Source organism: Bactrocera latifrons, unplaced genomic scaffold, assembly GCF_001853355.1.
Source record: "Bactrocera latifrons isolate USDA-ARS-PBARC rearing strain unplaced genomic scaffold, ASM185335v1 scaffold_15, whole genome shotgun sequence".
In the NCBI taxonomy this organism is placed as follows: Eukaryota; Metazoa; Arthropoda; class Insecta; order Diptera; family Tephritidae; genus Bactrocera; species Bactrocera latifrons.
In genome coordinates, this window is record NW_017534963.1 from 2,256,147 (window position 1) to 2,283,859 (window position 27,713).

General features: G+C 35.5%; 1 protein-coding gene and 1 non-coding gene across 3 annotated transcripts in view; one reads left to right on the plus strand and one right to left on the minus strand.

The window, feature by feature from the left end:
- The window catches only part of LOC108965885 (integrin alpha-PS1), a 205,543-nt gene that overhangs the window by 42,705 nt on the left and 135,125 nt on the right, over window positions 1-27,713 (plus strand). The gene's annotated exons all lie outside the window — the stretch shown is intronic.
- Window positions 21,707-21,779, minus strand: Trnam-cau. Its single transcript has one exon. It is a non-coding gene; the product is annotated as a tRNA-Met (tRNA).

Consider the following 27,713-nt stretch of genomic DNA (forward strand, 5'->3'; position numbering starts at 1 on the left):
TGATTTATTTTTTTAATTTTTCATTTTTTTCTCTGTCTTTTTTTCAATAAATTATTTCTCTTATATGCGATTATTTCTTTCCACAATTATCTTTATACTAAATACACATTTACCTGCAACTTACATAAATAACTTAAATATTTCTCCTAATTATTAACATGCCTTGTTATGTTCCTACTTAACTCTTCAAACACAGTTGTTTCCACATTAAGCCACGGATCTCAGTGAAACATTTTATAACAGTAGTTAAATTTTTTGTTGCTATAAATGAAAATATTTCTGTCTCAGCCCACGCTCATCATTTTACAGTTCCGAAGTAGTTCACGCGACAAGTCGACTAACTAGTTTCGCGCCACAAGCAAGAGCGCAGTAATTACACGAAATTGACCACCATACATATTTACATTTGTATATATGTGCGTAAACTTGTTTAAGCTGGTTTTTTATTTCAAACTGCAATACAATTTGTATTTGTGTGTTGTGTATGTGTTTTGTAAAAATTTGTTGAAATTAATTTTTTCGCGTGTAGGTTGCAATTTCTGGGTTGATTGACTTCACCAACGACAATAACAAACAACATTGTGATTCAAAACTGTGGAGGGAAATAAAAAGAGTTCTCATAACCACAGATATGTACTTAGATATGGGTATATAAAAATGTGTATGTGAATAACTGTCATTAATAGGTCTACAACTATTCCACTTTAGAGTTGCTGTATATAAAAACGAAAAAAAAAAAAATAAAGTCTTAGGTCCTTACGAAGACTGACCTATACCGTACGTACGATTTAATGTACCAATTTAGTTTATCTCTCTGATAAAACTCGGTTCAGTAATTGATGGATATATCCTCCAATCTTGCGGTATTTATCTTTTTTTATTATTCATTTTGTTTTTTCCCTAAACTTTCATATCATCGCTTTTTATGAACTCAAAAGTCGTAACATCTGATGGATCAAAATCCACGCTTCGGCCTAGTAGCAATAGCATAGAAAGAAGCTTATTTTTCTTTTTTGCTTATAGGTTGGATATTAAATTCAGGTAGGCGAAAAAGGTCTCCTAATGAAATAAGATTCGAATGTCGGTTTCTCCGTTCTCTCTTTTCATTTTGAATTTACTGAGCCTTTATAGCTTTTGAAAGTTTTTATAGCTAATCGAAAATTGCCCGTACGCTCTCCTTGTCAACATCTTAAGTTCTTCACACTCAGCTTTTCCTTTCCGTTTTCAGTAAATAACTGTCCCTTTCTAAAAGCCCGGCAAAAGAAGATGTCTAAAGAGCCATTGGTTTCAGGACTGAGGCCAGCTTTACAAATTTGTGAGCGAGACTCCTTAAAGTGGGAGTCTAAAGTGCAGCAAACAAATACGTCAAGACAGCTATTTGTTTCAGGACTGCGGTGCGCTTTACGTTCTCGCTTAGTTTTGTTTAGATTTTCAGAATCGCTTTCTTTCGACAAGATGAGGAGTAGTTGTGGTGTTATGGGAAGTGTGGCATACAAACTTTACTATTTTAAATAATGCGCACGTCTTGAACTCGATGCATACTTGTAATTCATGGCGAAGTTACTCGTAAAACTCATTTATACCTGATGGCATGGAACATCGAAGAAATGTGGTGAGGTTTGACGAGATCTCCTCGGGTAAAACAATCTTCTAAAGCTAATTCACAGGCTGTACTATAATAAATTGGAAAGCGCTCTATAATTTACAAGCCCGTGCTGTGCTGAGTTGTTTAGTCGAATCCATATCGTCATTTTCCTCTGAATGTTTACTCCTTCGAGTAACATTCACATTAATTGGAAACGTCATCACATTTTAAGCGACAACTACTTGTTTTTCAAAAGCTTTTTCATATTTTGCAACTACTGTAGAAGCTTTTAAAGTGTTGTATCATTTTATTTAAAAATTTTCAAAATATTTGTATTAAAGTTGGCACGTGGCACCAGACTCCATTAAATCTTACGCAACATTTAATGAAGCAAATTAACAAAACCTCATAAAAAAATGCAAAATTTTTCGCGCTTCACTGACAGCTCGCAAATATTATTGTCATATACGTATAGACATCCACAAAGCTGAAATACTTGACACCGAAAAGTCATCTCTTCGCACCTGTATATCCATCATCCTGCGCTGTCTAAGCGCATATTTGTGGCAAGCATTAGGTAAACATGCCGAGCGAATACCAAATTAGTATTTTTGTATTTTATTTTGCGGCTGATACACAGCTGTTCGCTCACTTCAAAAACGTTTGCGGCATTTGCTATGCCTAATTCACGCATTGTGAACGCTCGCAGCTTCTTCGTTCGTAAACACACTCAACTGTTCAATTTGAATTCACTACGCTGGAAATGAAGTGATTTTATCTTTTGGTACATATTGACTTAGTGCCTTGCTGAAGATGGCAGCTGTTTGCCGGTCAAACACACTCAGCAACTCTAAACGCTGTTAATGGTCGAAGGTATAGGCATCAGCTGTTCGGTCAACTCTCGGCTGGAAGTAGCACAACCGAATGGCTGAATGTGCAAATATTTTACTTTGAAACAAAAGCAGATGCACTTGAAAGGTGATTTAAAGTTACACATTAGCAAAAAATTGATATGAACATCAGTTCTCACTAATTTATTATAGAACTGATAATTTTGGTATAATCTTTGTACTTTTCGATAAATGTTTCGACAACTTTTGAGTTACTTAATTATGAATTCGAAAAATAACAATTGAATTGTATGAAATCATTCATTCATATCAGATTGAATGAAAGAATTACTTTGGTCCGAAGGCCTTGAAGGAAGGCTAATGTTAGGCATTTAGCATTATTATAAAGATAAAGGTTTGCCATTATTCTTAAAAAAAATTTCGGGCAATTGACCACTGTGGCTGGCACAATCAATTCCAACCGATTGGGCCTCTCGGCCGCCGAATATTCACTTTAAGGCATCAATCGCCAAAAATAATCCTCAAAGGTATTAATCATTACAATAATGCTTGATAATGTATTAGGAATATGGGGACTAAGATAATATAAGATATTTGATATTTATGTGTGAGTACTTAAAAAGTTATAGCAAGATTTCGACAATTTTTGGGCTTTAGACGAAATACCTTGAGGGAACGATTCGTGTAAAACTTAATTACAATATATTCATTGATTTAAATAGTATAAAGTGAAATAAGTATCTATTTTTCGTAAGAGACATTATTCCATCAGTGTGAATCTTTTCTGGTTTCTGGGCGAAAAACTACAGCAAGTGATTTTCTTGAAGCCAGCTTTACTCCATTAAGATAGTACTGCATTGATCGAAACAAATGATAGTCTGATGGTGCAAAGTCAGAGCTATATGCATCAAAACTGCCCTTCCAAGCTCTCCCAGTTTTTGCCGAGCCATAAAGGAAGACGAAGCCCTTTCTGTTGATCAGTTATCGCCATTTTTTCGATTGCTTGCTTCAGTCTTATCAGCTGTTGATAGTAAAAGGGAAACAATCAACGACAAAAAAAAACTTTTTCGACAATATTATATTGGAAGTACGAGTGGGTAACATCCGATATCGTCAATTTCCACAGTAAATTTTAGAAATTGGTTCAGTACTTCTTGAAATATAGGATTTTCCTTAAAGGTGGGCGGTACTAAGCATCCTGTCAACCTGGTCTTTTTAAGCTTTTCCCGACCACTTTACTTACAGATAAAATAAAAGCTAAAAATTATTATAGATTAATTATCAAAACTGAAATTTATTTTATTTTAAGTAGTAATAAACACTTTACAAAAATCTATAGGGACTTATGGTATAAAAATATTAATATTTTTAAACTCAGCAATGGTTTTTTATGGTGGAATCAGGTAAAAGTGTCCTTCTAAATTTCCGTATAATTGGCTGATACGTGTATTCTAATTGTTGCCATCTTCGGATCTAACCTCCGCAGTCTCTGTTCTGGACAATTCATTGCTCTGTTTACTTTCTAAATTTCCTTTCGCGTTGCTTTCTTTCAGCTCATTCAAAAATCGTTGTTTAATGAGAGCTTGCTCCACGGATATATCTGGCCGAAAATGTAATATAAGCTTGATTTCTGGTGACAAATAAGCTTGGAACTCCGCATTTTTCTCAGCTTCTCCAATATTACAACTTCTGTTGGTATTTTCTGATTCTTGCAATTTTATTTGCATATTTTTATTCTCACTATTCTGTTTTCGTTTCCGAAATTCGACACTGAGTTTTGATATTATTTCCTTCAAAGCCTTGGGCAGCTCCTTTTCAAACGGTGTTTGGTGCATTATGGCCATACGCCAAGCACGATTGCGAGCCATTTTCATTATGGATTTATTCTGTCGTAACAACAATCTACTCAGCTGACTTTCTATTCCGTCATTAAATCCAGTAATCGATGCATCGTTGCTAACTTCTTCAAATTGTAAAGCACTCATTTTAGTTAAGTTTTTAGTTAATTATAGATTGCAGTTAAAGTTGAAGATATATATGTTATTCACACGACTTACTGTGTTGAACTGGTGAACATGGGTCAAATTCTGACCTTTTATACCTATGCCTAGTAAAGAAAGGTGCGAAAGCAGGTAGCGCGCAATTTTTTTACCTTCACTGGGGGAAATCCCTGCCTATTGTATAAGTAAAACAGGTAGCGGAACATTTTTACAAACCTTCCTTGAACAGAAAAAAATCGAGGTTGCACAGTTATTAGAATTAAGGATTAAGGCAACCTTAAAGTCAAGTTTTAAATATATATTAGGGTACTGGTTTTGTATGCCTTTGAAAAATACTAAGTTCATAAAAATTTCCACATGTAAAAATGTGGCACGAAATTTGACAACAGTAAAATTTTGAAACTCCTTTGCTTTAAAAAAATGGTATTTATAAGAAAAATTAAATAGTTTTTTTAAAACACTTTTAAACTAATGCTATTATAATTTATAAAAAATACCAGAAATAGTCGTATCGCTTTACTGTGCAGTTTTTCAATCCCTTTCTCTAAAGCTCTAATTCCAAATAATCGAAAATAATTTCGATAAATATCAAAATCTATTGATGTTGTAGGCAAAATGTCTTAATCGCTTTATTCAGTGCCTCAAGATTTCAAATAATCGATCATTGAATCGATTAAAATAAGTTATGGAAATGTATCGGTATATTTAATTAGGTTTTATAAGCAAAATCTTTGTTTTATACTCTGTTGACATGTTTCCCAAAACCTTCTATGAAAAAGCAGTTATATTATAATAGAAGGTTTTTTTGGATGACTCAGATTTTAAAATTATGAGGGTAACCACAAAGAAATTTGAATTTGATTTTATGTATAAACAAGTAAGCAAGGGCTAAGTTGGGATGTAATCGAACATTTCATACTTTTGCAATTTAGCAGGATCATGACCAGGACAGTAGCTTTAGGTGCTTAAGGTTTAAACTATGTGGTGTTCAGGGCAAGGTTTCATCCGATTTTATCTATTTTATGCACAAAAATGCACCGTTATTAGAAAAACACGGTCTTTTAATTTTATCAAAATAACTTTTATACTTTGCGATATATGCGGTATAAAGTCAACTGGAAGTACGAAAATCTTTCAATTAGGTATTGAAATTATTGATCTGAGTCAACCAATTTTTGGCATATAGGCATATAAGTATTAGCAAAGGGTTATTTCCGAATTACTATAATATATCTCACAGATGAACTGATATTTTCGATAAAAAGTTCGCAAGTGCTTCAACGGGTTTGGTACGATTTGGACACTTTTCGGTCCTAAGACGGTCTACTGGAGGCTCACTATTCTGATAAAGTTTAATCCCAATACATATTCATTGGTGCTTGACTGTCATTTTAGAAAGTGAAAGAATCGATCGGATTTTAAAATTGGGTTAAATGGCAAGTAGGCGTGTTTGTAGTCGGATTTCGTTTGTTTTCTAATTGAAACATTGGAATGTCGAGGTTATAACATATGCCAAATTTGGTTGCTATCGGCCAAGTTCTTTTTTTTTACCCCCGGCTCTATAAAGACCTCCTGCATCATCTAATGTGTAAAATTTAACCTCTCTGGCGTATGATTTGTATATATTTGTCGCGGGTTTAGTCGTTTTTGACGTAACCGTTATATCCCTAAATTTTTTTTTGATTCCTCCAGTTTTATGGGTTATGATATCTTAATTCTTTCTCAAGTTATATTTTGCACTGGCAGACGGATTGCCAGACGAACGGAAGGACTGTCATCCGAATTTCAACTCGTATCATCATACTGAATATTTATATCTAACTCGATTATTTTTAGCTGATATAAACAACCGTTACGTGAACAAAACTATTACTCCGCAGAAACATATTGCAAGGGTATAAAAAATAAATTCATATAACTGTTTAGTCTTTAGCAAGCTTCGACACTTAATTCCATGATCTTAATTAACACAGTATCAAATTAATGAAATTTTCATTGATCCCTATGAGTCTACAAGCAGAATATTGACATTGATTTAGAGACATGTCATGAACTATTTCGCTTAATACAATATATAATTGTCTCGAACGCTTGACTCGTGTCGTGTCTTAATTAGAACACTCAAATCAGGCATACACACACACATGCATGCCATAAATTGGCATTACAAAAGAGTGTGTTAATAATCATTTGTCCAACAAACGACTTATAGACAATAAAGTGCCTCCAAGCGGGCGGAAGAATGTTTTAAAATAATAGAAATGCATCGCTGCGTAGAAATATGCTCTTGTGTTTTATGTTGTTTTTGTGCGCGGATTTCAACTAGGGAGTTGACTAAAAAGTTACGCAACGGGAGGCACACTATAAAAATTTATTAAGTGTGAGGGGGTCTTTGCGGAAGCAAAGCTGGATGCCGACAGCGAAGTGTTTCTGTTGTTTTTTGTATTATTTTCCTTTTTTTGATTCCTCCTTGTTTTACGCCACTTAAAGAACAAAAAAAAAAAAAAATGTCTCTTATGCCATGGGTAGCCGCTGTGTCTTCGGCGCTTTAATGCCGCGGATTACGCAAAGTGATTTAACTAGCAGCAAGTGTTGCTTTAGGAGTAAAAACTAAGGGGGGAGTGTGTGCTTTACATTTCAACACAACAATAAATCACTAAACAGCACATTTATTCAAGCATACAAATTACAAAATGCATAACAACAAGTCGTCTATAGTGGAGCAGAAGGACAGAGAGTTGTTCTAAAATAGCAGCACGCACAGTAGCCGCAAAAAGTATACAGAAGCTTACACATGCCGACACCAGAATATTGTTAGTAATCGCTTTGTTTTGCTTGCTAACATTGTTGCTGCTTTGAAAGCACAGCATTTTTCAGCAAGAAGCTTGTGGCGAAGGGAAAATAAATGAAAATATGAAAACAAATGGAAACCGCAGCGAATTTCGACACAATGAAGCAAGCTATGGCTGAATAGGAAGTGAAGCGCGAAAAAATTGAGACAAAAAAAAATTGGATACGGCTGCAACGAGGCAATAATACCCTTCTATGATGCGACTCTTACAGTATAAAAAGCTATTAAAAATCTTGTTGCGATATTGATCGGGCAGTGTTTTTGAGAGTTATGAGCTGCTTACAAGTATATTACTCGGAGAATATGCCGTTGCTTTGCACAATAACTTTCGTAAATTTATTTTGTCAAATAAAAAAAGAATTAGATCTGAACTTCTCAGTTTGTATGGCCGTTATACAGAGCTTTTCCCGAAAGTAATAGGACTGATTTTCTTCCACCGCGATTATAATTCGGAGCGCTCACCGACTGTATTCGGTAGAGGGTGTTCGTAGCTAACGAACGAGCGACTCGTCAATTGTCTCCGAGTACTTGAAGAGTCAGGACAAACATTTTCGCGAGACGTGTTGCTGTGAATCGTGTAAGCCGAAGATTCAGCGTTCGTTAGAGCAGAGGTACGCGATTAAATTCTGTATGAAACTCGGTAAATCTGCGACAGAGACGTTTGATATAATCAAGAAGGCTTACGAAGATGTTGCTTTACCAAGAAGTGGTGTGTTTCGGTGGCACCTGTCCTTTTTGGAGGGCCTTTTGGGAGGGAAGAAGCAAATCCAAGGTAAAAACAGTGTTCGAAAGGTCAATCGGGTCCGACAAGACAACGCAGCCGATTGGAAGTTGAACCACGACAACGCCACGGCTCACATCGCCTTTCTTGTGAACATCTACCTAACCGTGTCAGGTTCGATAGATAAGCAGCTTCTTGAGGGCAAAAGAAGATATACAAAATTTCAGATCGATGTGTCAAAAACTGAGTAACTAGTCTAGTTTGCGTACATACAGACAGAGAGATAGAAATTATATAGGGCCTCCAACATTTCCTGCTGAGTGTTAAAAGTTGCATGGCAAGCCCCATTCAGGGTATAATTAACATAGGAGAAAATAAATGACAGCACCACACACGCCGCATCGAGCGATTTTGGCATGCAGATTAGGGTCAGCTGCGGTGGCCAACTGGTGCGTCGTTGGTATGTGGCGGACACCAAACAGCACAACTGCTGCCTGCCTGCCAGTGCCAGTGTGGCAAACAGTAGCTGGTGTTTGAAATGCCGACAGTGTGATCTCGCCTTATGCGTTGTGGCAAGCACAGTATTACTGACTTGGCGAGTGGCGACTGCCAGTGGTTTCGTTATGAGCGCAGAAGGCATTGCTGGCCACACTGTGCATGCTTTGCATGTGTGTGTGTTGATGGTGTTTTTTTGGGTGATTACCATGTGCATAGTCTATCTTATACAGTATGACTTATGTGAGTAGTTGATATCAACTAATTGACAGCCAGGCGAGAGGTCTCAAATCGCAGCAATTTTCTAAATGAATGACTTTTTTCGAATTCAGTTTAGAAAATATTTACATTAATCTCTGTACTTGTTCTGAATGCTTCATTCATGATTTTTAAAGCAACGGAAATAGAATTTATCAAGTAGACGCAATCATATATATTGTATACTATATGTATTCCCGTACATAAATACGGGTGTACATAATGTATAAATATTTACTATGAATTACAGGGTCAATAGAGACTCATTGATAAGCGTCTGCTGTACTGACAGATCGGCTGCCTAATGTCCATCATGTCTGTTATGGTTAGGCTGAAGACTTGGGCTGACATGTGCCTCAGCCATTTATTGATATGTGACTAATATACATACAGATGTGTTCGAAATAATAAGAACAGCCTAAGCGAACATGGAAATCCATGAATAGAATAATGTATAGCATATTCATGCCATATACATATGTACATACACATATCACACACCTGCATATGGCCATACAACTGTACCACATTTCCCTTACTTCTTTCAAATAAGTTTACTTTTCGCATTTCCTTTAAAAACTTTTCATTAAGTAGATGCAGTACACATGTTGTCGCCTAAAAATACTACACGAAAATACATACTTACATCCACATTTATTTACATAAGTATTATATAAATGAGAATGTGCAGTTCTTATTTCATTTTCTACAACATGAAAGCTAGACATGTTGCACATGGCGGCTCTTTTCGGCTCCAACGAAAGCTACACAGTGATTGCTGCAAATATGTTTTCTGGATTGTTTTTGTTGTTAAACACATTTTTGGTTTTACGAATTAAATTTTATTTTCTCAACTGCACGCATTTTCTCTCGGACTTCCATTTAACTTCGTTTTTAAGCACACATGTAAATTTAAATATTTTTTTTGCTTATGCATGCAAGCATCTGTATACAATGCCGTTTAAAATAAAAGCTGCGCGAAAATACGCAAAACATCTTAATTTGTTATCCATTTGACATAAGGCAAACTTTACCCAAAAATTCTAACTGATTTTCACTATATTTTTTTGACAGATACAATGCCCGATTGATATTCAGAATGAAATTATAGATAATAGATAGATTCGGTAATCTTGAAATTATGAGCCAAAAACCCTGTACTATCACCAAAGGAATATTAAAGCCGAAAGCTCCTGAAGGCTATTGAACTTAGTCCACGAATTTTCTATTAATTTCGTAAATAAAATCAAGAAAACCAATTATGTGTGATTGAATCATCACCAAACTTATATTTAGTTCTGCTTTTGTTCATTATTCAGCTACTGGAAACTGCATTTTCTACATCGTCAAAAATCAATTTAATATGCAAAGTTCTCAGCTCAGGCCTTCGAACACTAACAATACAGAAAACCACAAAGATATTTGATAGTAGTGTTCATGGTGGACAGGCCAAAAAACTTTCCTTTTTCAAAAGGAAAGTAAGTTGCATTATGGGATCCTTATAGAGATCAAATTTTAAGATTCCACCTTCAAAAATTGATAAAATGGATTTGCCGGAATTCAAAGCATATGCGGAGGATGAAAATTCGTTGGAACATTACGTTTACGAATGCCCAGCCTTTCGACGGTTGAGTTGGGATGGTAAGATGATAGACCCCCAGCGGGCAGGGAGTAGAATTTGCCCGCAGTAATGTATGCCTGTCATAATAATCCAATATAAACATGTTTGGCTTGCCTGGAAATTTCAGCACAGTCTTGTCAGAAATAGTGCTATAATGTTCAGCTTGAACTGATATTATAGACTTTGAATGAGACTCCTTCCATTTAAAGTACAACCTATAAATGCCAGCAGTCATTCAATTTGATGGGTGCTCAATTGGTAGTAGCACAAGGCTATAAACTTTAACCAGAGACTTAAATCTGTTACCACGGAGAGCAGTTAGCTCTTGGAGTTCGCACCAATTTGCTCATTGAGTTTGGCTCTTTGGGGAGGTTCGTGGGGGCTATGGTTTAAAGGTAGATAAAATTGAAGTCGCACGACGGCCGGGTGCTGGACCCACAGCAGAGGTTTTAGGACAGCTCAGAAAACGACCAAAGTGGAAAAGTTGTCCCTTCCACCTGACCAATTAGAATTGGGCCGCTGATCAACGCATTGCATTGAGTAATGCACTTTGAAGCACCTTGGGTAAGTCCGTCAAGGGCAGATACTCACGTAAAACAACAACGACTGTAGTAAAATAAACGAAATTCATAAAAAGCAAGCTCTGAGGAGACTTAAGAGTGTTTCTATGGCAGCTTATTTTTAGAGTAGGGTTGCCGTCGCAATCCAGAATTTTTATATACGGCTAAGTGTATTTTGTGATTATACAAGTAGTTACTTATGACTATTTTATTTTTACATTTTAGAGATAAAAGCTTTATATCGTTTAGGAAATAAAGCTGTGCTACATTTTTACTCAACATTGTAACTGCATTTTATTCTTTTTGGTTTTGTTCATAATTTTGTGTTTACATTTTTCGGTTGACGAATTGGAGCATAACGTAATTTAATTTTTTAATCACTGAATATATATAGACATACATAAGTACCGTATACTGGTACGCCTACAGAATTTGATGTAAAGTCAAAAGTAAATATTCCATGTTTTACGATTTGTTCCCAATGAGCTAAGCTTTTCCATTTCACTGAACATGCGCAATTTTGAAAAATTATTTACAGAGATGCATAGTTTGTGGTTTAAAATAATGGAATAGTACCAGCAGAGGGATAAAGAAGACCTATTTTTTAAGGTAGCTAACTTGTACGTTTTTAGTTGGGTTTTATTCGAAAATTCTTAAAAAAAAAGTAATTCCGATGAAAGAAAGATGAGAAATGAGGATAGAAATAATCGAAAAAAATTCTTCGTCCAAGTTTTTAAGAATAGTATCTCAAAGACCTGAATACGACTTCTTGAAGGTTGGTTAAGTAGTTCTGGAGAAATCTTGCCAACCGAATTAAAAAACACAGTTTCGAGAAAAATGCGTTTAAGTTCTCAAGGCTGTATTATCATTCGGATCAACTTGAAAATTTAGGACAATATTTTAGAGATGCTGTAGGATTTAAAAGGACAATAAAAAACTCCATTTTTGTGACCAGTAAATCTCTTAAGTGAAATACTATTCTGATTACTTGAACAATATCCAGTTAATCTCCGATGTTTTGATATCAATACTCCCCAACCTCAAAATGGATGAAATATGTGTATGCATTTGCCTTCATTATAACTAAAATTCATAAGCTCAATTTACATATAAAAATATTCAAATATCTAACATATGTTATGTAAATGCAAATATTTCCTATCCAAACGCCCACAACAATCTCCATAACCATGACCAACCAGTCGCCAATGCTGCCATTAAAACTGTAACTAAAAACCCTAGAAGCAAAATTATAATTTCAAATCTGAACAAAAGAAAAACAAAACGCAACATATATGCATATTTACATAAATAAATTATACATGTATGTGTAACGAACGAAATCAGTTGCAGTGCCACGCAAATTCGCGCCAACCACGAAACGGACCATAAACTTCTTGAGTTACACAGCGGGCACCGCGGAGAATCGGTGGCTGAGCGACTGAGAACGGAGGAAGAAATGGTTCAAACCTACTTATGTCATGTGTATATACACATATGCTTAAATATAGTTATGTGTAGATGGGGAGCTGGTAGGGCAGCAAGCTGTGCCCATTATGGGTGGACATGTTGTGCATAATTCACGCGATAGCGACAGGAGCACAACACCAAAGCGGAGTAAATGAAGCGGAATTGCAACGGGCAGCGGGCAGAAAAATGGGGCAGTCAAAAAAAAAATAAAAACAAAAAAAATTGTTCATATGTTACTAAATTGCCATGCAAAACAGCAGTCGGCAGTAAAAAATTGTGTTTGTTAGACTTTGGTAGCCGAAAAAATTTGCTGCACGCTGTCATTGCAACGAAACGGCAATGTGCCATAAACAAATCAGAGCAGAACGGACGGCTGACAGTGCAGCACAGCCGCACATGCAACAATTAAAATTCAATTTTTATGCCGCAACACAACAAAAACGAAAAGAAAACAAGACAAACCGTTAATTTCAGTTGCACCGAAACTATGATACCCTGTACAAATTAATTATGATCTATACAAAATTTCCGGAAGATAGGATTTTCCTACAAGTGCTTTTTGGGTTCGATCGATCAGTTTGTATGACAGCTGTATGTTAGAGTGATGCGATTCAAAAAATTTGTTCGGAGATTGTAGCGCTTTCTTAGGCTATAGCGACATCTAGTAAAATAACAAAGTTCTCTATACAAAAACTTGATTTGGATTGGTCAATTTGTATGGCAGTTATATCCCAAAGTGATCCGATATCGTCCATTTTTAAAATTATGCAGCTTCATATGAATAAATGGAGGCGTGCAAAATTTCAAATCGATATCTCAAAAATTGAGAGACTAGTTCGTTCATACCTATATTTGGTGGTTTCATATTTTAAGCGATTAATTTTGTCTTTTACCTTTACTTGTTAGTATATATAAATTTTAGTGTGAGTCACATGACTTAATTTTAATAATGCACGCGTCGCGGTAACTCAATATTTTAAAGCTGCCTGAGGCGATTTGCGCATGCGCGCCATTGATGTCATCCGCCGCTTGTGTTACGAATAAAATGGCTGTTGCAGCTGTGACTTTTCAAAAAAGGCACGTCAATTTTGCTAAAGCTCTTTCGAGGTCTCTTTTAATATATTTTTGTTGTTTTTTGTGGGATTTGACTGATTGGTCGGTTGCTGCTCGTGCACGAAGTAGTATCTTATATTTTTTATACCACTTATGTACCTTCGTTGATTGCCCTCAACAGTTGAATTGCTTGGTTTTGTATACAAAAAATGCTAACTTTGAGCACTTTGGAAGCGTTGAAATGAGAGGATGTGAAATCAATAAAGTACAACACTCAGCACAACAACCAATTTTCAACGCACTCACACTTATGCACATCGTATTTGTACGTAAGTAGCTCATATGCCGTCGTTTGTAATTTGAAACTGCCTGGCAACGTCTGTGTATGCCGTTGAGCTTTCAACAGTTTTTGTTTAATTAGCATAAAGATTACTTGACAAATGTTAACAGCAATTTTGTTTGCAACTTCTTTTCATCACTCCACTTAAATATTTATTGTTGTAGTCTCATTTTGCACGCATGTAACATGCGATGTCTACTCAGCTACTTGGCGGTGTGTGTGTGTAAGTGTGTTTTCGCGCCGGTTTCTTATAGGTTTTGTTTACCGTGGCTGACTTTCAAAGTGAGTTGTATATTTATTTTACTTCCTTTGAAACTGTTGATGAAATATCAGCAGTAAAACTAACGGCAAGCAAATGCAAATGCAAATTAATTTTGCGAATTCCATATCGATCTGTGTGAGTCATCCGGCAACGTTGAGCTGCAAAAATTCTAGTTGTTTTTTTGCATATTTACAATTTTCACACAAAGATTCTAAAGAAAAAATCCGTTGCGTAGAAGGTTGTCACATTAAAATTTTTTTTTTTAATTTATTGGTAAAATTATGCCACAGAGAAAACATTTTATCGAAAGTAAGGGTTTTCAACAATAACATTCAGTTGATAATGTTTTTTGGAGGGATGCCATATTTCAAATTTTTTATGCAATTAAAAAAAAAACTAAAAGAAATATTACAATGCTGATATCAAATATAATAGTTTAACGAAAGAATTCTGTCGCAGAATTTTACCCCAAATGTTGCCCACTGTTTGTAAAATGAAAATACAATAATATAATATTGGCTTGAAAGAAAAATAATAATAAGTTAAAAGATCTTTTCGCAAGTTAATTAGCTATTTTGTTTTTCTTAAATTTTTCAGAAGAGTGTTTGTAAACTACAAATTCAATACTAGAATATTAGCATAAAAGAAAAATAATAATAAGTTTAAAGCTCTTTTCGTAAGTTAAGTAGATATTTTCTTTTATAAATATTTCTCACAAGAGTCGCCAACTGTTCGAAAAATAAAAATTCAATAACGCAATATCCTGAAGAAAGAAAACTAATACGGTATAAATTTAAAAGCTCTTATCGGAAGTTAAGTGGCTATTTTCTCACGTAAATATGTTTCAAAAGTGTTGCCAACTGTTTGTAAATTCCAAATTCAATACTACAATATTAGCATGAAATAAAAATCATAAGTTAAAGACTCTTTTCCAAAGTTAAGTAGCCATTTTCTATTGTAAATATTTTTCAGAAGAGTTGCCAACTGTTTATTATTTTAATATTTTTTAAGGGTTGCCAGCTGTTTGTAAAATTTAAAAACTTCCGTACGAAAAAAATAGAAAAAAATTAAAAAGGGTTTTTTGAAAATTTCCATAGCTACATTCCTTCCCAAATATATTTCAGCAGTGTTGCCAACTGTTTTAAAATTTATAAAACTATCCAACAAACTGTGTGTTACTTAATGCCTTAGAGAAAATGGTAAGATACCCGTTTCTTGGTATAAATGCTTATAGTAACTCCACTATAGATGTTCAAAAAAAAAAAAAGCATCAACTGTTCACCGTCACAATTTATCAAACAGTAATGTAATAAGGAAGGAAATCGCGACCGAGGGACAGAGAAGTGAACTCTAAGCCTACCGTCATGTTAGTGGATCTCGTTCTTAAAAACCGGTCGAACTCTCTGTGTCCCTAATTGCTCGAAGTGAGGCAAGCAACGCGACTCGTGAAAGGAAATAATTCAACGAGAGAGCAGTAGTCATCACTTTCAGAAACTTGCAAGTAGTTGCACGGTTATCGGTGATAAGACAGAGTCTAAATATTACAGAATTTAGCAGATCGATGGCGGTTTGAACACTAAAACTAGTCCTCAAGTTAGTGGGCCCATTCCTAAAACCCTCTGAACTCTCTTAAGTCAGATCGCGGTCATCAGTGATAAGACAGAGTCTAAATCGTACAGAATTTAACACATCGTTTGCGTTTTGAAAGATGTGGAAGATAGTAGGGAGAGATACAGAGTAGTAAAGGCAATAGTAATCAGACAAATGTAAGATTTGTGCAGTCTCAAGCTGTACTATCATTATAACGGTATCATTTATGGAAAATCAATTAAAATATTTTTCCAACCCAACACACTTAACGTTATTCACAACTATTTCTCATTATCTCTAAACTACTAATCGCAGTTTACCCTTTGCTTCAACACAAAACCGAAAAAGAACAAAAGACAACTAAATAGTCAGAAAAACAAACAAAGAGCAATAACAATATACATTTTTCGCACGCAAAAATGCATTATAGCCAATTCGTCACATGACAGTGCTTTCAACACACACAGTCCACGCGACTATTAGCATACATAATTTCGTGTTTTCACGCCCATAAAATGGGGAGAACTCTTCTTCAAAAGCATGGATTTGCACGGTGTCTTCAATAAATTCGTCAGCTTGCACTTTGCAACGCATGTCTGAATGTGCTAATGCGTATAGAGAAGATTAGCAACGCGCCCAAAAGAAGACGCAAACGAAATAACAGTTAACGGTTGTCTGCTGTCAAGTGCGGACTCAAATTGACAGTCGATATTTTGCGTACACGATCGTATAGTATATCGAAGTAGTATCGTTTTCAGAGTACTAAGTGTTTCCAAAGTGAAATTCTAAGGTTATATGTCAAGTCGACGTCTCTTTCTATCATTTTCCAGATTTATTACGATCTCGTATTCGGATCCCGTCGAAACATTGAAGGATCCGATTTATAGCTCCGAAGTGAGATTTCTCCCAAAAGGAACTGTATTTTACGAAACAAAAATACATTACTAAAAATTGGAATAAAATGTGTTCGGAAAATTTTAAATTGTTTGGAGACTATGACGTCTTCAAATATATTTACGATCCGATGTTCACAATCTAGAATCAGAAAACTTTCATTTTTCAAGAATAATGTTCTGAAAATGTTCTGTTACCACTTATAAAGAGCCTGTTTTGGCTTTGGAGCGAATCTGGAAAGATATTTTTTAGTCAGATTGTGGTGTTATGCTTTTATTATTAGTTTGTCAGTGCGCATGCATAATATCTGACATTCCATGTATTCTAAATACAAACAAACCATGCCGATGTGTTGTACATGTGACATATTATTGTTATTGTGCCTTTGTTACTTCACCATTGTTGCTGATTGCCTTTGTTGGCGCATCTGTCGGCTGTCGCTTGCCAAAAGCTGTCAACGGAAGTGTTGATGAATATGTTTTCGTTCCGCAGACCCGACGGACTATTTGATGGAGTGACTAACTCACTATTTGTTTTCTTGTTATTCGCAAATTTTTTAGCATTTACTTTTTGATTGCTAATATTTGCTCCTGTGCTTTTGTCGGTTCCTTTTGGACTTCAATAAAACATTAAAGAATAACAAAAACATTCCGTTCTTTCAAAAAGCGTTTTATAAAGCCAACTAATGTACAATATTTGTGCAGTGTTGTCATTTCGCTGACAGCCCCGAGTGACATGTGCAACATGTCGACATGCCACAGCAATAAACAAATAACACGCACAAGCCGAGTTAAAAATTAAAAAAAAAAAAATAATAATAATTACAAAAAAAAAATCGTTTATAACCACAAAAAAATACAAAAACTGTTCTAACCACAAACTTAATGAAAAGGTAATGAGTAAGCGTTCATTGTATGCGTTTCAGCGCATGCGCCACTGACAGCAGAACATCAAATATTATATATAAAAGAATAGCTCAACCCACAAACGAACTTGCCTCCGTTTTGTTCGTCGGTTGCAGTGAATATTTTGTTAAAGAGCTACGTTGATTTTTAGTTTAGGCATAAATAATTTTGTTGACCGCTGATGGTGTTGATGTTTTTAGGGTTGTTATTACAGTATTTTGTTCTTGCCGCAGTTCTATGTGCTTTGCTTCTAATTTTTGATGCATTTTTATCGTTGTTTTGATATTCAAGCTTGCTTCGATTTTCATGTAAAATTTTATTTCATCGATCGCTGACTTTCGGTTGTTGATTGATCACAATGACTTGACCTATGTTAATCCCATAAATCTGGTAATGCTCGTTAACCATGTGACGTGTTATTTCCGTTTGTTGTATGTAGGGCAATTATTTTTCATGACTTTACAACTGCATTTATGAAATACCTCTATATATGATATTTAGTTGGATACACAGCGAAAAATTACTATTCACACGAAATTTAATGGATAACAATTTAATGCTTCGTGAAAACTTCTAATTTTTATAAACTACTCCTTTATCGTCGTAATAGTATTTTACTGTGTAAATGACATTTTTTTAGTATAAAGTTAAACAAAATAAATTATTTAATTCAATAGGTTATTATCTTTTAAAATAACATGCTTACAGCTAAGGAGTCTAAAGCTTAGACGCTCAGCTCAATCATCTCCACAATTCAGCTTTAAACTCCTTAGGCTAAGCCCATGTTAAATAAGTGCTTCTTGAGCTTACAATGGCCGGTGTAGAAGACCACAAATAGCTTTTTTCTTGCGAGGTTGATTATATATATTACATGATTATATATTTACATCTTTTAAGGTTATAAATATTAGCAATATAACATGGCGCATCCCTAGGAGTTGTTGCCAACCGCTTGAAAGGTTCCGTTCCTACCATAATAAAATCGCTTTGAGTGCCACTTGACTATCTCGAATCGTTGCAACTTCGATCGTTTAGGTCCTACAGAAGTCTGCGATGCTTTTGGAGCCACCGCTTCATAAGTGGTAATCGGTCGAATGATTATCGTGTAACTTGTCATATATATTTTTCTTCTTCAAAAATTGTATTTTGTTCCAAAATTCTATCCGAGAGTTCATGAGTTTAGTTTTGTAACTGGCCCGACATTTTAAGGGAATTTTCTGGTCTAGACGCCAAATTTTTCAAACTAAGTCCCTTTGGGGCTGAAAAAAAGTGTTTTCTGGTTGGATCTTACCATAACGTTTACCGGTTCAGTTGTCACTACTCATCAACGGTTTTGAATTTCGAAAAATCCTTTCAGATAGATGTTTTCGAAATTCGAATTATGAAAAAAAGTTGTACATTTCTAGACAGGAATACCTCTCTAAACAGTTTTGTGCTGAGGCCAGATGCAAAATATTAAATTCTCGCCCATTTTGGCCAAGCAGCTTGTTTTCAAGGTTTTCTTAAAGGAGCTAGATCATTGTTAACTGAATAACTTAGAAACAAATAACCTATAACTATAGTTTTGATGAAGAATTATGCTTCTAATAGTGCAAAATGTACTTGAAATCTTTTTTTGTAAAAATTATTAATCCTTGTTTTTCAAATTCCGGCCTCTTTTGATTACTAATTTTATTAAGCCAAACTTTTTTCCGTGTAAAATAATCATTTTTCACTATTTATTTCGCTTTTTGTTGTTTGTAAAATGGGTTTTGTTTGGGGACGCCCACGCTACTGTTATGATTTCTTTTTATTATTTTTTATTGTCTCTACGTCTTATTTATTATAATACGCAGTCAATGAGCGATATGCACACGTTTAGCGCGCAATATGAATGAAGTAAGCCATAGATAGATATCAAGTTAGATAGTTAGTTCGATAGAGGGGCTTGTCGGTATGTTGACGTTGTCAATCGAGGGTAAATCAATCATTTACATTCATTTGCATTGCCACATGCAACACGCTCAGGTGGCGAGCGAGTTGGAGAAATAATTACAAAAATACAAAAAAAAGGCAAAAATAAATTGTTGGGGGGCCCGCGTGGGTGCGAACAATTGCATATACAATTATTTCTAAGAATATTTATACAAATGTGCCTTATTGCGTTTATGATCATTAAACCAAGCCTTTTTTGTTGCACTTTTGACCAACTGATTAATTTGTAATATTAATTTTTTGATTTTTTCTTCTCTTTGCAGGTATGTCCGAACAATATTTTTAAGGTGCAACTGCAATTATGTACAAAATTGTATACTTGCATGTATTTTTATGTGAGATTAATTAAAACTTTATTTCTTGAAAATGTGAGTACGCTTACATTAGTTTAACTGTAAAAGAAATATTATTGTATATATTTTCTAAATTTCTAAGTATTGACTTAGACCAGACAATTTTCTTGGCATCATTTCGCACTTCCCACTCCAACGACTGCGTCTTCCACTATTGTACTCGTACTGACTACAACCGCCCATTAATAGTTTCCTCTATTCGCGTTTTATGCAACTTTTGAGAAATGTGGTAAATGTCAAAACTTGACATAAATGCTTTTCCTCATGTGTGTTCGCTGGAATTGATGCTGCGTTGCTTTTACAATTATTCACATCAACTACACCCATAACTCTTTCCGTTAAGCGTGTTTTGTAATAATTATTTTTTCTCTTTAAATTACCATTACTATCTCTCTCTGTTGGTTTTTTCTTTTGTTTTTTGTTTTTCTTTTTGACTCTGTGTTTGCAAATATTCATCATTCTTCCAAAAGCACTTTGCCCATAGCAAGTCTGCATTCAGCTGCTCAGGCATTTCCTCATTGCCTCAACGTTTATTCCCGCAATCATTCGTACGCTCTTCATTTAAGCGGTTGCATGCCTCATTGTGGATAAACAATGCGCGTCTTTGATGGCAAAAAGGATGTAGAAATGGCATTGGAATTCCAAGCTTAGTAGTGCAGATCGCAAAAAAGGGGAATAAAATACAATAAAATGCTAATATTAATAAAGGTTTTGGTTTAATTTGTATTTAAATTTGAAAAAAACTATTTCGGATACGGGTGATTATTTTTTATAATTTAAGCTCTCTGGGAAAACAAAAATCAAAAAAAAAAAGAATAATAATAATAATAATAGTGCTAAATATTGCTAAAACTAATGAATATATGTACCTATAATGAAGTTATTTTTAATAATTTGGACCTTTTGACAATATAGGTTATTTTTTTTTCGTCACTTATTCAGTTTGTAAACTTTAGACGAGTTTTTCTCAAAACTACTTTTTAAAAGTTCATTGTCATTTCAAAATTTGTACACATTTTTTGGCATATAAAATACCTCCCACTGGGTGTTTTCCACCGCCAACATATTATTAATGAAAAAAATATCAGAGAACGATTTCATTATGCTATACTACAAACATTTTGAAAAAAATACTCTAGATTGTCAAAAGTGCGGTCAATAATGTACAAAAGGTCTGAATAAAATTACTCCTTACCCTTAACTTTAAAAACTTTACCGACCCGTAAAGGCCACAATATAAATATACCAAGGTAAATAATTTTTGAAAGCAAAATAAATCATAATAATATGAATGCCAATGAAAAATAAATATGAAATAAAAAAATAAGGAAAAATTATTTACGGACGATCTCAGGTCGGGAAAAGGAACGGAAGGGAGATTACTGAATTAAAACAGTTTATCTCGATTTCCGGCATAACTATGAGTCCATTGAAGAAAGTTATATGCCACAGTTGTAGATAATGAAAATATCTAAAATATTTGATTGATACCTTTTTCACAGTAATCTCAAAAGTCATATTTTTTCTCTTTACTTTTATGTTTTACAAAATTGATTTATTTTTTGAGAAATTCGATACAAATTAGCTTTTTTATGTCGAAAAAAAAAATTGTAATTTTTTTATATGAAATTCCGTATTTGGCTCACCTTATTGGACTTAATATCGGAAAAGGATTCTAATTTTTAATCGGAAGCTCTTACATTCATTGAAGACTCTATTTTTATATACATTGCTATTCTACAAATATCCCCTACTTATTGTATGTGAATGGACACTCTGTTGAAAATCCATGATCAAATTTTAACTAGAAAATTTATTAGATTTATTATATAATTTATTAAACAATTTAATTCGTATTTTAAAATTATATAAAAAGTATACAAATACAAAATATAATATAAAAATTATAAATAAGAAATTGACTGCCCCGGGTGAGGCTCGAACTCACGACCTCAAGATTATGAGACTTACGCGCTGCCTACTGCGCCACCGAGGCTATTCAAAAGTATTGCGCAGCATTGGTCAGCTGTTATTACTCTCAAAGTAAACAAACGCAATTAGAATTAATAATGATGTGTACACAAAAAATATTTAAAATTCTAAGCCTGATTGATGGCGTCAAACAATTTTACTTAATTTTGCGAACTCTCTTTCTCGGCTATTGCTATGTCCTCGCCGCTGTTAGACTGTTTTACATGCAAGATGAATTTGGCTTCAAACTCTATTAATTTGACTCTATGGTATAATTAAAGCAACAATAATGATTAGCAAACTACGATAAAAATATCTGTGTTATATTTAGATATAAAGCAGTTTACTAAGCTATTTTTGGAAAAATGTATCTTAAGGATTTGAAAGAATAGGCTAACAATCTTAAATAACATAGGTGAACTTCTGCACATGACTCCATCCATAATAAACAATTATTTCCAAAAATTTGGATTATCTGGATACCGTAGCCGATTTCTAGAGGGACCTTCGAGAACGAGTGTCTGGCGGTTTTCTGCTTAAATTTACTTAAAATCAACAAACAAAACAAGTTATCATTATGATAGATGATAGATCGAAACAATTTATGTTACCGATTTTGAGAAGAGCTGATTAGAGTAAGTGGAAGAATTCCTATGAATATGCACAAATCTCTGAAACTATTTGCCAACTAATAAATCGCACTATTATGCAGCAAATCCCACTCGCTTCTGCTAAAACCGTCAATATCAACCAACTTCATGTGACTTTTTGTCACATACGCCTAACCATCAGTCAAGCGCAAGGAAATTAGCACTTTATACCAATTCATCAGCGACGGTCAAGTTGACTGCGCACCAACTCATTAAACGCTTCGCTAATAGAATTTCTTGTCATGCGCCGAGCACTGACAGTGACACGTTTTTATTAATCGATACCAACAGCATTTTCATAGTTAATTATAGGTTAGGAGAAATAATCTCACATTCACGCTCTAATATCAAACACAATGACTAGCTAAAGCCACACCACTAGACGATGATCGCGGCTCACCCCTTACGCACATGTCTCGAATGACGAGTTTGCGAGTTTCAATTAACGCCAACTCACTATTTATTCTTGCCTATAGTACGTGTGTCGTGGCCACGCATGCCGACCAATGGTGCGTAGACGGTTGAAATTGATCTTCGACGATCATCACGATGCGTTTTATAGGAAGGGAGATCATATTTATTATATGCACGGCTCCGATTAATGTCCAGTGATAGTCGCTTAATTAATTGAGTGGACACTGAGAGGTAGACTGCGTCGAAAATATATGAATATGTGTCGGTATACATAATATTTATATACATATAATTGTCTATGTATAAATGTCACTTCATTGTCCATTGATCGTCACTGCTGCTCACAGTTGGCTGAGGGAGCTTAAATGTTTGCTGCCTCTATATAGTGACGGGTCAACTGCTTGTTGCAGTGACAGCGTTGACTTTGGTTGTTGCAACGTGTTGTAATTATGAAAGTGAAACGTGAAAACATAGCATAAATGTTGTTTTTGTACTGCTAAGGTGACAACATTTTTTCCACAGGAGCGTGAGTTGCCAGATCTGCTGATCTCACCCGTTGTTACTTAAGTAAGCTTGTGCAGTGCGTTGGATTTTTATTTTAGTAAAAACGCTGTCGCACACACCTTACATTATGTACTCTTTTTTTGATTTCATATTCGTTTTTGCTGTGTAATTTGTCATCTTACTCAGCAAAAGTATGCGTCGCCGGCATCTTTTTTCTACACTAGTGTATCAAAAGGTACACATGTAAGTGATCTGGTTGTTGCAATTTTGCTCGGCTTGTGTGGTTGCGCTGATCTTGGCACTCGTAAACTCGTTTTTTTACAATTTTTTTTTTCTTTTAATTCATTTTGTGTTTTGTTGCATTCATTAGCGTCTAGTGCGGCGTATTATGTTTTATTGCAGTCGTAGTTGTGGATTGTCATACCTTATATCCACATTCATATATAAATATGTATGTTTTCATGCAAAAAGGAAGTGTAAAATGAGTAAAGCATTTAACTTATTTGCGCAAATTGTCGACAATCATTAAAATGTGTTTTGCGGCGTTTTTGCCTTCCCACTTTAACCTATAAAAGTGCGGTTTGTTCAATGTTAAATGAGTTTCAGTTTTATTGCTAATAATTTTACGGTGAGGAATTTAAAAAATTCTAAGCTTAATTGTCTTAACCTTCGTTAGCTAAATTTATATATTCGGCTGGAGTCTAACGTAAATTGAAATCTTTGTTTATCTCAAATTGACAGAACCCATATTTTTCTCATTTGTAAATAGAAAAAGAAATCCATTATTTTTGCATAGTCAGGTTAGCCAGTCAACACGTCATAAATAGACCTACAGGTCCTTTTTAATACCATATGAAGGTTTATTTATACAAGCTGTAGTTTGCGTTGTGCAGGACGTCGACCCCCTTTCTCTAGTTTAACAAAAACTGGATATCTATCTAAATCTGATACTTTATTCAGTCTCTTAAACAGCGCAGCTCCTAGCTATCTAAGCCAAGTTCTTGATAAGGCCGAACATAATCAGAGGAGGAGTTGCAGCGTGTCTCCCTCATGCCTACTTCTTTGCACTTTCTACCTGTATGAAGTGTTATTGTAACCTAATCGTCATTAGGATGGTAATGATTAGATAATTTGTCATCGACGTAATCCAACGGTAGGTCCAAGAAACGTTCTGTTTCGACGGAGTCAAACCATATGGAAAAGGGTGTCAGATGTGTAGGGTTAGCAGGGCATGCCTTCTTTTCACATTATCTTGGTGATCCTGTATGCCAACATGGCTTTCCATCTTACCCAGATCCTTCTATCAACCCTTTTGGAATTTTCGTTGTGTATAATTTTTAACGACTATTGGCTCATCGCCGATATCGCCGCAATTGTAAATGTTCTGACTGGATATTGTCCAATAGGTTTACACGCAGTGTCGATATAAAATATTCCGTCAGACACTCTTTGCCAAAGCTGTATGAAAGAAGGAAAGGTGGAATCATCGAGCGACTTCAATCTCTACTGTCCGTCTTTTGCTAGGCTGAGATTGAAATATTTTGATAGACACACCTAACCTAAACTAAGTGCTTCCTGAACTGGTTCGGTAATCAAGCAGATGCCATCTTTGGTAATCTCATCAACTATTTCGTTTTTCAAAATACCCTTGTTTTTTGTTGCGGGAGGGGGAATCTTCGAAAGGTGCCGTCGTGTCGCAAATGTACGCGCATGTGCAGCCAGTGTTACCATGTGGGGAACTTGCGAAGTATGATGTCTCCGTACTAAACCCTAACTCCTTCTCCTCTAGCTATGTGTTTTTCTTGCGAGACCGCCGTCAGGAATTTTTTGCAAGGACAAACTTTAGCCGGTTGACTCTCGAGCTAAACATTTTGCAACTCCAGGTTAATCACCCGTCATCGTTAGTGCTCATATCATCCGTCTATCGCCTTTTCTCTCTAATTATTTTCTTCTAAGCTCTATTAAAGCTGCCGCGCTCCATTTTTTAGCAAAGTTTCATATCTACTGGGAACGTAGCATGTGCGGTTATTTTCAGGCATTAGCTGCTCTCCAAGTAGTTTCTGTAATTGCCTGGACCATAGTAGGAATATAGCGAGCTGCTTTCCGGCAGCTATATTATCTGCTACCTCCCTGCTTCTTAGGACATTCTCTGACCCAGTGCGAGATGAGGTTATAGCTTTAATTGCTGCTTGGCTACGGTATATATTATTATTCTTTATGTGTTGTTAGCTATCTCTACGCTTTCCTGACAGCAAAGCCTTTTGCTGGGAAGATATTGCAGTATTCTGAAAGCTTGAATGGTCACTTGAGATCTAGCTCCGCGCAAACGATCCCGGTGGCCAGCAATATTTGATCCAACCATGCATCTGTTAAAAGATCCGCTAGTGGATCGCGTGCTCCTCCTCCATCCACCTACTTTTAGCGTGACTTTAAATCTTCTCTCTCAGATAAAGCGTGCGGGTATGCGTTCAATTTTATCCACGAAGCTTAGCGTGCTATGTTCTAAGATTCTTGTGGAAATTTTCGTTTATAATCGCCAATCTTGTAGCTAATTTGGCTAGCGATCTTTCCACGTCAATGTCAATTGGTGGCATGTTTTTTTGTTTATAGTAGGAGGAAGCATCGAAAACCTGAGTGCGCACCTTTAATCCGCTAAACTTAATCCTCTCCCAATTCATATCTCAGGTTGAGTAATCTTTTAAATGCAGTCATTTTAGAGGTTCGTAGTGCTGTCGTTATATAGGAGAATAATATATACAAGATCATAGTAAGGTATCGAGTCGATTTAGTCATGTTAGTCTGCTTGAATATAGTCCAACTAATCTCTTAGTTTTTGAGATATTGATCCGATGCTGTTTTTAACTGTCGGGTATAACTGCGTAAGCGGTTTCACACGTCATTTTCTATACAAGAAGTCGATCAATTGTTGAACCAAGTCGTTTCACGATAGGAGTTTATTTATTTACCTTTTATTTTGGTTAAAGTTATATTTGTAAATAATATAACTTACTTATTTTTTCTTTATTTATTTTATTTTGCAAATCAAATTTTGAACTATTTTATTTTTTTTTTTGTTTTATTATAAATGCATTAAAATGAAATCGAAAGCTAAAAAATCATTCCCACGATAATTTCAATATTAATACAACAAAAAAGCACTGAAATATTGCAGCGTCACTTCCTGCGCGCAACTGCGCAATCGCAACCGCTGCGCTTCACACACTTTGTCTATAAATGACAGCTCAAATATATAGTTTTTTAAAGCTGCTTGCATACCGCATGCGATTACAAATTCAATGCGCATTTAATGAACTCCTTTTATGTAAAATTTTATAAAAACAATACAATCTGCCGCAGCATCGATAGTCTTTTAAACAAAAACACAAACAAAATGCTAAATAAAATTATAAACTCCACTACTGTCAATTTTCACACTATCAAAGCGGTGGCATCGCGAGTGCCAGCTACCACCAAAAATGGCCAAGCAAATGTGGTAAAGGCAAAGCCGCACGATGCAACAAAAAAAAAAAAAAAAAAAAGACGAATAAAGGTGGAACAAAAATAAAGGAATTCGGAGTGGCGTATGTGTGTGCATGAAAAAATATTTGCATTTTCGCGCATGCAAATAAATAAAGATTTCCATTTTTTCTGTCAGCGGAGTTGCGCTTGCCGCTCGTCCGGACGTCTGTTGGCTGCCAATATAATTGGACAAGATGTCGAAGTCGGCAAAGTTAACATTTTCTGCACACACACACACACCAACACAAAGTCACTCATATGGGGTACCTGTGTTGGCGGCAACAGTATCTAACTGCTGAAACAATAAGCAAATAGCTGAAGAAAAAGCACTTCTGAAGCAGTTAGGAAGTAAAACAAATAAATAAAGTGAAGCCTCGTATTTAACAGGCAGACGGCACAATAGAGGAGGCAGCTGCACTCATGCATTACTATTGACTACGTATACATTACATTAGAGATCTATGCACACAGTTTTAGGCTGTGGCAAGCGGCCCACTTGGGTGCCTCACTGGTGCAACGGCCCAACAACATGCACAGTGGCCAAACGAAAAAGAGTTGCCCATGTGTTGCCACCGCAGATTGCATGCTAAATACTTGCGCGGTTTGCATGCCCCATTGTTGCAGCGTTGCGTCGCAGTCGTCGGCAGTTCGTGAGACAGCGGGCGGCTATCATTGGAGGGCATCGCCGCCTCCAACACTGTTGGGCTGCCTGCCTAGCGCTGTTTGCCAATACACGCTGAGTGAAGGCATCGATCGCCGCAGCAGCCGCGCGAGCGTTCAGTGTCACTATCAAGTTGGCGTGCGGAGTAGCTGCAGCTGCGGAAGCACAAGTCACAATTGAGGTTATCATGCAGAGCGAGCAAAAAAAAAAA